The sequence below is a fragment of the Macaca mulatta genome, chromosome 1 (assembly GCF_049350105.2).
Source record: "Macaca mulatta isolate MMU2019108-1 chromosome 1, T2T-MMU8v2.0, whole genome shotgun sequence".
In the NCBI taxonomy this organism is placed as follows: Eukaryota; Metazoa; Chordata; class Mammalia; order Primates; family Cercopithecidae; genus Macaca; species Macaca mulatta.
Window position 1 is genome coordinate 127045322 of NC_133406.1, and position 10580 is coordinate 127055901.

At 41.4% G+C, this 10580-nt stretch overlaps 1 long non-coding RNA gene across 1 annotated transcript; it reads left to right on the forward strand.

The window, feature by feature from the left end:
• Nucleotides 1-2140: 2140 nt before the first annotated feature.
• On the forward strand, nucleotides 2141-7457 carry LOC114671074 (uncharacterized). The gene is made up of 3 exons (XR_003720978.2): nucleotides 2141-2357; nucleotides 6582-6651; nucleotides 7260-7457. It is a non-coding gene; the product is annotated as an uncharacterized LOC114671074 (long non-coding RNA).
• Nucleotides 7458-10580: the final 3123 nt, after the last annotated feature.

The window sequence follows — 10580 nt, forward strand, 5'->3', positions numbered from 1 at the left end:
TCGCTAGAACCTGGGAGACAGAGGTTGCAGTGAGCCAAGATCGCATCATTGTATACCACACGAGCCGGGCGACAGTGTGAGACTCTGTCTCAAAAAAAACAAAAACAAAAACAAAACAAAACAAAAAAAACTGCTATGGTCGTGGGCAAGATAATCCAGTAGACTCCCCCAAGTTTAGATTCATAGAGACAATAAGACATTAAGGGAAGGGAGCTGGCATGTTCTGAGGCTAGAATGACATGCATATAAAATGGCCAATGGACCACAGGGTAAATTGGAGACATGAGGCGAGGTTGACGGTAACGTGAATTGAGGAACTCACAATGGCAGAGAAAGGCAGACAGGTTACACTGCCTCAAAGCCAAAGATCTTCATTCCATCTGACCCCACCATCCATGCTCATGCATGCAGTGCAGTATTCCTCTGCAGTCCAAACCATAGGAAACCCTGTCATGCAAGTTAAATACCTTCCTGCATTTGCTATGGAGTCTGGGATGTTCCTGAGACCTCCCCACAAAGGGGTGATTTGAAAATACACACTCAGAAAGTAAAGAATAGAAACCAGAGTTTAAAGGCCAAAGACAAAGAGGGAAGGGTTTAAGTGTGAAATGACTCTCTGGTCCACAGCTTACTTCCAAGGGGAGTGGTCCTCAGTAGTAATTTCTGCATAAAGTTGCAATGCTTTGTGCCCTGATCTCTGAGTGAATGTAGTCCCCATACTCTGCCCATAATTAGTTTAATGAGAATCAGGGCTCCAGCCAAGGGTAAACACCATGTGCCGAGCATGAGAAATGCTGACTGTCTCCGAGGAGGCTCAGTACAAAACCCTGCTGCTGCGACAGTTTTCCAATCCCAGTGACAGAAACCCAGCTCAAAGGGATATAAGCAACATAGGAAATGTATTAGCTCCTAAGAAGAGATGGATCCAGGGACTCAAACATTGTCATTAAGGTTGCCTTTAGCTTTCCATCTCTCTGCGATTTCTCTTTGTACATTGACTTCATTTTCTCCAGATGATGAAAGTGTCCTCTGTGCCCCTGTACCACTGGAGAAGATGGCTGCGAGCAGCTCCAAGCCATCCTTAGAGCATATTATCCAAGAGGAGGGCAGAACTGCTCTCCTCCGGCTGCCACATCAATGCCTGAAGCAGGCTCTGATTGGCTGTGCTTACATCATGTGCCCAGCTCTGTGCCAATCACTGTGACAAGGGCTAGAGGACTACTCCTATTGGCTAGACTAAAGACAGGGCACCCTCCCTGCATTGCGGGAGGTGAGGTCGGCCCCACCTGAACCACATAGAATGCGTTCGAGGAAGGAAAGTATGGTTTTATTTCCAAGAGAAGTGGGAGGTAAGCTGGGCAGGCAAAAACAACAAATGTCCTTTGCTTCTGGCAGATAGGAGAGCTCCGTTTTGGAGAGGGATAAATTGACACAGTTAGATCCTCTCTCTGCTAGGATAAATTCTAGACATTCAGAAAGAGGGCAAATCTATTGGCCTTAAATTGAAATCCAGATTCCGTGAAAAGCACTGAACCCTCTCCTCACCCCCACCACCTTGGAAGCATTGGGTCGCAGCAATGTTGGGAGGATGGGATTCTGTGCCACTGAGGGATGGTTCGCAGGTAACGTGGCTATGTTTCTTCCTAACATCCGTAAAGAGACAAAATAAAAAGTAACATAGCAGCACTAAATAGCCTATCTTCCTGACCAGGGCCCTCCTCCATTCTGCTGGCACAAGTGCATTCCCAGATCCTGAACCCACGGGCTCTCTCTCCTCCTTGTGGGTTGAGCAATGTCTGTATTTACTAAACAGGCCCAGTGAAGCAGTACATTCCTTCCAGACCCAGCACAGCCTCAGGCACAAAAGAGGTCCTTGATAAATGTTTGTTGAGGTCTTTTCCCAGCAGATGAAAGTAAATAATTTGGGAAGAATTTGGAAGAAAAGTGACCTGGCCTCCCCTTTGGTAGCTTTTTCCTTTAGCTGGTGAAAGCTCCTTAAAAGGCCTGGATGGGCTGTTCCAGAAGACACTCACAAATGTAAACAGAGACAAATGCCCACAGCCCATGCACACCTGTTTCCCCCTGTTAATACTTAACAGTTAGTAGCTGTTAAGTATTTGATTACTCCTTTCCTACAGAAAAGCATTCCAAACCCAAAGGGAATATGGCTCATTTATTTGCTGAGTGGGACTGGAGGCCCACAGCCGCAGAAGATCCTGGCCCCACAGCAGCTAGAGAGTAAGCTCAGAGTGCTGTCAGTTCTCTCCTGGTGCCTCTCGCCATGATGGTGTAGTGGAAAAATGGTCAACAAGGCTGTTTCCTACTGTGTCCTAAAAGCCCATCATGAGAAGTACCAGGTAAGTCCAGAAAAATATTTATATTGTGTTGTTATGGCTGAATTGTGTCTCCAAATTCATATATTGAAGTCCTAAACCCCAATACGTCAGAACATGACTCAACAGGCCTACCTTGGAAATATTGTTGGTTCAGTTTCAGCCACTGCAATAAAACAAATATCACCATGAAGCCAGTCACACACATTTTTTTTTTGTTTTTGGTTTTGCAGTGCATGTAAAGGTTATGTTTATATTATGCTGTAGTTTACTATGTGTGCAACAGCATTATGTCTAGAAAAAAATGAACATACCTTAATTAAAAGATACTTTATTACTAAAAAGTGCTAATGATCATCTGAGCTGTCAGGGAGTTGTAATCTTTTTGCTGGTGGAAGATCTTGCCACGATATTGATGACTGCTGACTGATCGCAGTCATAGTTGCTGAAAGCTGGGCTGTAACAATTTCTTAAAATAAGACAGTGAAGTTTGTCTCATTGATTGACTCTTCCTTTCACGAAAGTTTTCTCTGTAGCATGAGATGCTGTTTGATACCGTTTTATTTTATTTTTTGGAGACAATGTCTCACTCTGTCGCCCAGGCTAGAGTGCATGGTGCGATCTTGGCTCACCGCAACCTCCACTTCCAGGTTCAGGTGATTCTCCTGCCTCAGCCTCTGGAGTAGCTGGCACTACAGGCACGTACCAGCACACCCGGCTAATTTTTGTATTTTTAGTAGAGACAGGGTTTTGCTATGTTGGCCAGGCTGGTCTCGAACTCCTGACCTTGTGATCCGCCCACCTCGGCCTCCCAAAGTGCTGGGATTACAGGCATGAGCCACCACACTGGACTTTGATACCATTTTAACCAGAACGTCTTTCAAAATTGGTCTCAATTGAAAGAAATTGAGGAAGACACCAAAAAAAATGGAAAAAATATTCCATGTTCATGGATTGGGAGAATCAATATTGTTAAAATGTCCATACTACCCCCAAAAATCTACAGATTCAATGCAATTCCTACCAAAATACCAATGGCATTCTTTACAGAAATAGAAAAAAAAAATCCTAAATATATTGAACTACAAAAGACCCAGAATAGCCAAAGCTATCCTAAGCAAAAAGAATAAAACTAAAGGAATCATACTACCTGACTTCAAATTATACTACGGAGCTATAGTAACGAAAACAGCAAGGTACTGGCATAAAAACAGACACATAGGCCAATGGAACAGAATAGAGAACCCAGAAACAAATCCACACACCTACAGTGAACTCGTTTTTGACAAGATGCCAAGAACATATACTGGGGAAAAGACAGGCTCTTCCATAAATGATGCTGCAAAAAGTAGATATCTATATGCAGATGAATGAAACTAGACCTTTATCTCTCACCATATCCACAAATCAAATCAAATCAAAATGGATTAAAGGTTTAAATTTAAGACCTCAAACTATGAAACTACTATAGGAAAACATTGGGGAAAATCTCCAGGACATTGGTCTGAGCAAAAATTCCTTGAGCAATATCCCACAAACTCAGGCAACCAAAGCAAAAATGGACAAGTAGGATCACATCAAGTTAAAAAGCTTCTGCAGAGCAAATACAGTCAACGAAGTGAAGAGACAACCCACAGAATGGGAGAAAATATTTGCAAACTACCCATCCCACAAGGGATTAATAACCAGAATACCTAAGGAGCTCAAATAACTCTATAGGGAAAAAAAACTTATAATCCAATAAAAAGTGAGCCAAAGATCTGAATAGACATTTCTCAAAAGAAGACATACAAATGGCAAACAGGCATATGAAAAGGTGCTCAACATCACTGAGTATCAGAGAAATGCAAATCAAAACTACAATGAGATATCCTCTCACCCCAGTTAAAATGGTTTATATCCAAAAGAAGGCAATAACAAATGCTGACAAGGACATGGAGAAAAGGGAACCCTATATGCTGTTGATGGGAATGTAAGTACAACCACCATGGAGAACAGTTTGGAGGTTCCTGAAAAAAACTAAAAATTTAGCTACCATATGATCCAGCAATCCTATTGAAAGTAAACCCCAAAGAAAGGAAATCAGTACGTTGAAGAGATACCTGCACTCCTATGTTTGTTGCAGCACTGTTTATAATAGCTGAGATTGAGAAGCAACCTAAGTGTCCATCAACAGATGAATGAATAAAGAAAATGTGGGGCTGGGCACAGTGGCTCATGCCTGTAATCCCAGCACTTTGGGAGGCCGAGGCAGGCGGATCATGAGGTCAGGAGTTCAAGACCAGCCTGGCCAAGATAGTGAAACCCTGTCTGTACTGAAATTACAAAAAAATTAACCAGGCATGGTGACGGATGCCTGTAATCCCAGCTACTTGGAAGGCTGAGGCAGAGAATTGTTTGAACCCAGGAGGGAGGTAGGCCTGTTGAGTCATGTTCATGTTTCAGTGAACCAAGATCATGCCACTGCACTCTAGCGTGGGTGACAGAGAAAGACTGTCTCAAAAAAATAAAAAATAAATAATAAATGTGGTACATATACATATAGAGTACTATTCAGCCATAAAAGAAAAGAGTGAGATCCAGTCGTTCACAATAATATGGATAGAACTGGAGATTATTATGTTAAGTGAAATCAGCCAGGCACAGAAAGACAAACATTGTATCTTCTCACTTACCTGTAGGGTCTAAAAATCAAAACGATTGAACTCATGGACACAGAGAGTAGGATGGTTACTAGCTGGGAAGGGTGTTAGGAAACTCGAGGGGAGGTGCAGATGGTTGATAAGTATTTAATACAAAAAACAGAATGAATAAGACTTACTATTTTATAGCACCATAGGATGAGAATAGTCAATAATAACTTAATTGTACATTTTTTAAATTTTTATTTATTTATTTATTTTGAGACAGAGTTTCACTCTTGTTACCCAGGCTGGAGTGTAATGGCGTGATCTTGGCTCACTGCAACTTCTGCCTCCCGGGTTCAAGTGATTCTCCTGCCTCAGCCTCCCAAGTAGCTGGGATTACAGGCATGCGCCACCATGCCCAGCTAATTTTGTATTTTTAGTAGAGATGGGGTTTCTCCATGTTGGTCAGGCTGGTCTAGAACTCCTGACCTCAGGTGATCCACCTGCCTCAGCCTCCCAAAGTGTTGGGATTATAGGCGTGAGCCACTGTGCCCGGCTGCACTGTACATTTTTAAATAACGTGAAGAGTGTTATTGGATTGTTTTTGTAATTCAAAGGATAAATTCTTGAGGGCATGTGTTAGGAATAAGGCTTAAAATCCTAAGGAAATCGAACACTCAAACAAAGGATTCTTAGCAAAGCAATTTTACTTCTGTGCAGAGGGGTGCCTCCTTGGCCAGTTGCCATGAAAGCACACCTGAACAAAGGGGCACGAGAGCCTTTATTCCTGATGCAAGTCCTGCCCCTGTGCCCTTTCCTCATTGGCCGGGGTCGGGTCGTCCAATCTAAACTAATCCCGGTTGGCTAAACATTTGATTTTTTTTAGATAGGAAGGGCACGTAAAAGAAAGTAGAGAGGAAGGGAAAGGGTGTCTGTAATGAGCTAGAAAGTTAGTCCTTTTTCCAAATAAGGAAAGGAATGTGAGCTGGTACTGATAACGATTGGTACTGTGGCATGCCTGTGTACCTAACAAAGGCAAAAAGGAAAAAAGGAGAAAAAAGGAGAAAAAAAAGGGGGGGTGTAACTATGAATTAAAGAATAAAAGATTGATCAGATTATTTGAAGAGAAACCTCATCATATCCCACAGATGGAAAAAAAAAAATTGGACACAATCCTCTCAAACCCTGTCACTGCTTTAGGTTTATGTAATATTCTAAAACCTTTGTGGTCATTTTCACAATGGTCACAGCATCTTCACCAGGAGTGAACTTCATCTAAAAAAACATGAAAAAACACTTTCTTGGCTCACCCATGATAAGCAACTCCTCATCCATTCAAGTTTTATCATAAAATTGCAGCAATTCAAAATGTCAACCTGGAGGAAAAAAATGAGGCAAAATTAGTATAAGTAGAGAGTTTATTTGGGTCAAGTTTGAGGATTGCAACACAGGAGCATAGAATCAAGTTGCTGTGAACATATGCTCTAATTAGCAGCAGGTATAAGTGGGTTTTTAAAGGAAAAAAGAAGAGCAAGTTCCAAAGGTGTTTACCAAGAATTTACATTAAAATAACATAAGCTATTCATTGGCTATACATTGTCCTTTGTATCACAAATTCCAGGAACAAGAAGATCATGGGTGAGGCAGCTGCTCAGAAACAAATGTCTTTCAACAATTACCCCCAGGCATGGGTAGGTGTAAGTCTTTCTGGTCTGAGCTGTTTTTCTTTTCTCAAGTTACATCTTCAGGTTCCACTTCTAATTCTAGTTTTCTTGCTGTTTCTACCATATCTGCAATTACTTCTTCCACTGAAGTCTTAAGCTCCTCAATGTCAACCATGAGGGTTGGAATCAACTTCTTCCAAACTCCTGCTAATGTTGATATTTTGACCTCCTCCCATGAATCACAAATGTCCTTAGTGACATCTAGAATGGTGAATCCTTTTCAGAAGATTTTCAATTTTACTTTGCCCAGGTCCATCAGAGGAATCACTATCTGGGGCAGCTATAGCCTTACAAAATGTATTTCTTAAATTACAAGACTTGAAAGTCAAAATTACTCCTTGATCAATGGGCTGCAGAATGGATGTTGTGTTAGCAGACATAAAAACATTAATCTCCTTGTACATCTCTATCAGAGATCTTGAATGTCAAAGTACACTATCAATAAATGGTAATATTTGGAAAGAAATCTTTTTTTTCTGAGCAGTAGGTCGCAACAGTGGGCTTAATATACAACCGGCCCTTGAACAACACAGATTTGAACTATGCAGGTTCACTTATCCATGGATTTTTTTCAGTAAAAGTTACACTGAGCGTGCCTGCCTCTTCTGCCTCACTTTCCACCTCTGCCGCCTCTTCCACCTTTGCCACCTCTGAGACAGCAAGATCAACCTTTCCCCTTCCTCCTCCTCAGCCTACTTAACATGAAGACAACAAGGATGAAGACCTTTATGATGATCCACTTCCATCTTTGTGAATAATAAACACATTTTCTCTTTCTTATTATGTTCTTACTAGCATTTTATTTTCTCTAGCTTGCTCTGTTGTAAGAATGCAGTATATAACACATATAACATATAAAATATGTATTATCGGCTGTTTACATTATTGGTAAGACTTCTGGTCAACAGTAAACTATTAGTACTTGAGTTTAGGGGAGTCAGAAGTTATCCACAAATTTTGACTGTGGTGGGGGTCAGTGTCCCTAACCTCTGGATTGTTCATGGGTCAACTGTATTCAGTAAACCATCCTATAAATAAATATGCTGTCATCCAGGCTTTGTTGTCCAATTTCTAGAGCATAGGCCAAGTAGAATAGCATAATTCTCAAAGGCCCTAGGACTTCTGGAATGGTAAATAAGCATTGGCTTTAACTTAAAGTCACTAGCTGCTTAGTCATTAAGGACTTAACAAGAGAATCAGCCTGTCCTTTGAAACTTTGAAGCCAGGCATTGACTTCTCCTTTCCAGCTATGAAAGTTCTAGATGGCATCTTCTAATACAAGACTGTTTCATCTATATTGAAAATCTGTTGTTTAACACAGGCTCCTTCATCAATAATCTTAGCCAGATCTTCTGGATAAGTTGCTGCAACTTCTACATCAGCACTTGCTGCTTCACCTTGAACTTTCGTGTTTTAGAGATGGCTTCCTTCCTGAAATCTCATGAAACAACCTCTGCTAGCTTCAGACTTTTCTTCTGCATCTTCCTCAGCTCTCTTAGCCTTCACAGAATGGAAGAGAGTTAGGACCTTGCTGTACATTAGGCTTTGGCTTAAGGGAATGTTGTAGCTGGTTTGATCCTCTATGCAGGCCCCTCAAACTTTCTCCATATCAGCAATAAGGCTGTTTGGTTTTTTTTTTTTTTTTTGAGATGGAGTCTCACTCTGTTGCCCAGGCTGGAGTGCAGTGGTGCGATCTTGGCTCACTGCAACCTCCTCTACCCGGGTTCAAGTGATTCTCCTGCCTCAGACTCCTAAGTAGCTGGGATTACAGGCATGTGCCACCACGCCCAGCTAATTTCGTATTTTTAGTAGAGATGGAGTTTCTCCATGTTGGTCAGGCTGGTCTCAAACTCCTGACCTGCCATTGTGCCCAGCTAATTTTTTTGTATTTCTAGTAGAGACAGAGGTTCACCATGTTGGCCAGGCTGGTCTTGAACTCCTAACCTCGTGATCCACCCACCTCAGCCTCCCAAAATGCTGGGATTACAGGTGTGAGCCACCACACCTGGTGGCTGTTTTGCTTTCTTATAATTTGTGTGTTCACTGGAGTAGCACTTTTAATTTCTTTCAAGAACTTTTCCTTTGCACTCACAACTTGGTTAACTGTTTGGCACAAGAGGCCTAGCTTTTGGCCTATCTCAGCTTTTGACATGCCTTCCTCAGTAAGCTTAATCATTTCTAGTTTTTGGTGGAAAGAGACATGCAACTCTTCCTTTCACTTGAACACTTAGAGGTCATATTAGGATTACTAATTGGCCTAGTTTCAATAATATTGTGTCTCAGGGAACAGGGAGGCCCAAGGAGAGGGAGAGACTGGGGAACAGCCAATCAGTGGAGCAATCAGAACACACAAATTCATCAATTAAGTTTGCCATTTTATATAGGTACAGTCCATGGCACCCCAAAACAATTATAATAGTAACATCAAGTATCACTTATCACAGATTATAACAGAAATAATAATGAACAAGTCTGAAATATTATGAGAATTACCAAAATGTGACACAAAGCCACAGGAAGTGAGCACATGTATTTGGAAAAATGATGCCAATAGACTTGCTCAATGCTGGTTGCCACAAACCCTCAATTTGTGAAAAAAGCAGTTTCTGTGAAGCATAATAAAGCCAAGTAAAATAATACAAATAAAATATGTCTGTATTTGGAGATAGGGTCTTCTAAGAGGTAATGAAGTTAAAATGAGGTCATTTGGGTGGAACCTAATTCCATATGACTGGTGTCCTTACAAGAAGAGGAAACTAGGACACGGACACACATCAAGAAAGATCATGGGAAGACACAGAGAGAAGGCGGCTGTCTGTAAGCCAAAGAGAGAGGCCTCACAAGAAACCAACCCTGCTGACACCGTAATCTCAGGCTTCTGGCCTCATGAATTGTGAAAAAAAAAATTAATTTCTGTTGTTTAAACCACACAGTCTGTGGAATTTTATTATGGCAATCCTAAAAACTAATATATGTGCTTTACAATTTACAAAGCTTTTTCTCATAAACTCACTTAAATGTCAAAACAATCCAGTTGCATAGAGTATTATCCCCATTTTACTGAGGAAACAGACTCAGAAACGAATAGCCTAACATCCCAGTGTTCATGCGTGGCAGATCTTGGCTTGGCTTGGAGACTTTCTGACTCCAGATCCCAGGTTCTTTCAAATGGACTCTGTTTCCTATTTGCAAAGTGCTTAGCACCATCATTTTCATGTTTTTCTGTCCATCAGCCATTTACAGGCAGGCTACAATCTGTTCCCTTAGTCTGGAGAGTGGCTGAGTGATGTGCTTAGGCTTACACAATGAGTTGGTGGCAGGAATGGCATTAAAGTGGCTCTTGAAATTCTGGGTCATTTTAAAGTGATGATTTCTTATTTTTCCTGTTCACTCAGCCAAATTCAAAGAGCCAAGAATTTTTGAGTAGCTTTGTTCCTGGTGCAGAACAGCCCCACCTCTAATGTCTACTTCAGGTGAGCCTGCCGCAGGTGATCCAGGAATTCAAACGCTGCGAGCACCTGAAGAATCTAAGTTGTTTACAGGCCTCACTGCAGGGTTTGGCTCTTAAGGAGCTGTTTTTGACCCTTAAGGAGCTGCTTTTAACTGTCAGCACCTACTGGGAGGAGAATTGACCAGGGAACTGAGTTCATCTGTGGTTTGCTTTCAACTTAAAATAATCGTATCTTTTCCTGAGAATATTGATTGAAAAGTTGATATCAAAATAAGCAAAGGAGCTACACTAGCACATTTCAGTGAATGAGGCTTTTTCCTCTTTGGGGGAAGGTGAAAGTGCATGATAGGTTAGTGAGCAAGATTTTAAAACGATTTTCTTACTTAGTGCACAAACAGCAGGAATAGATACCAAAATACATGAGAGAGGAAATTGTACCCACCAT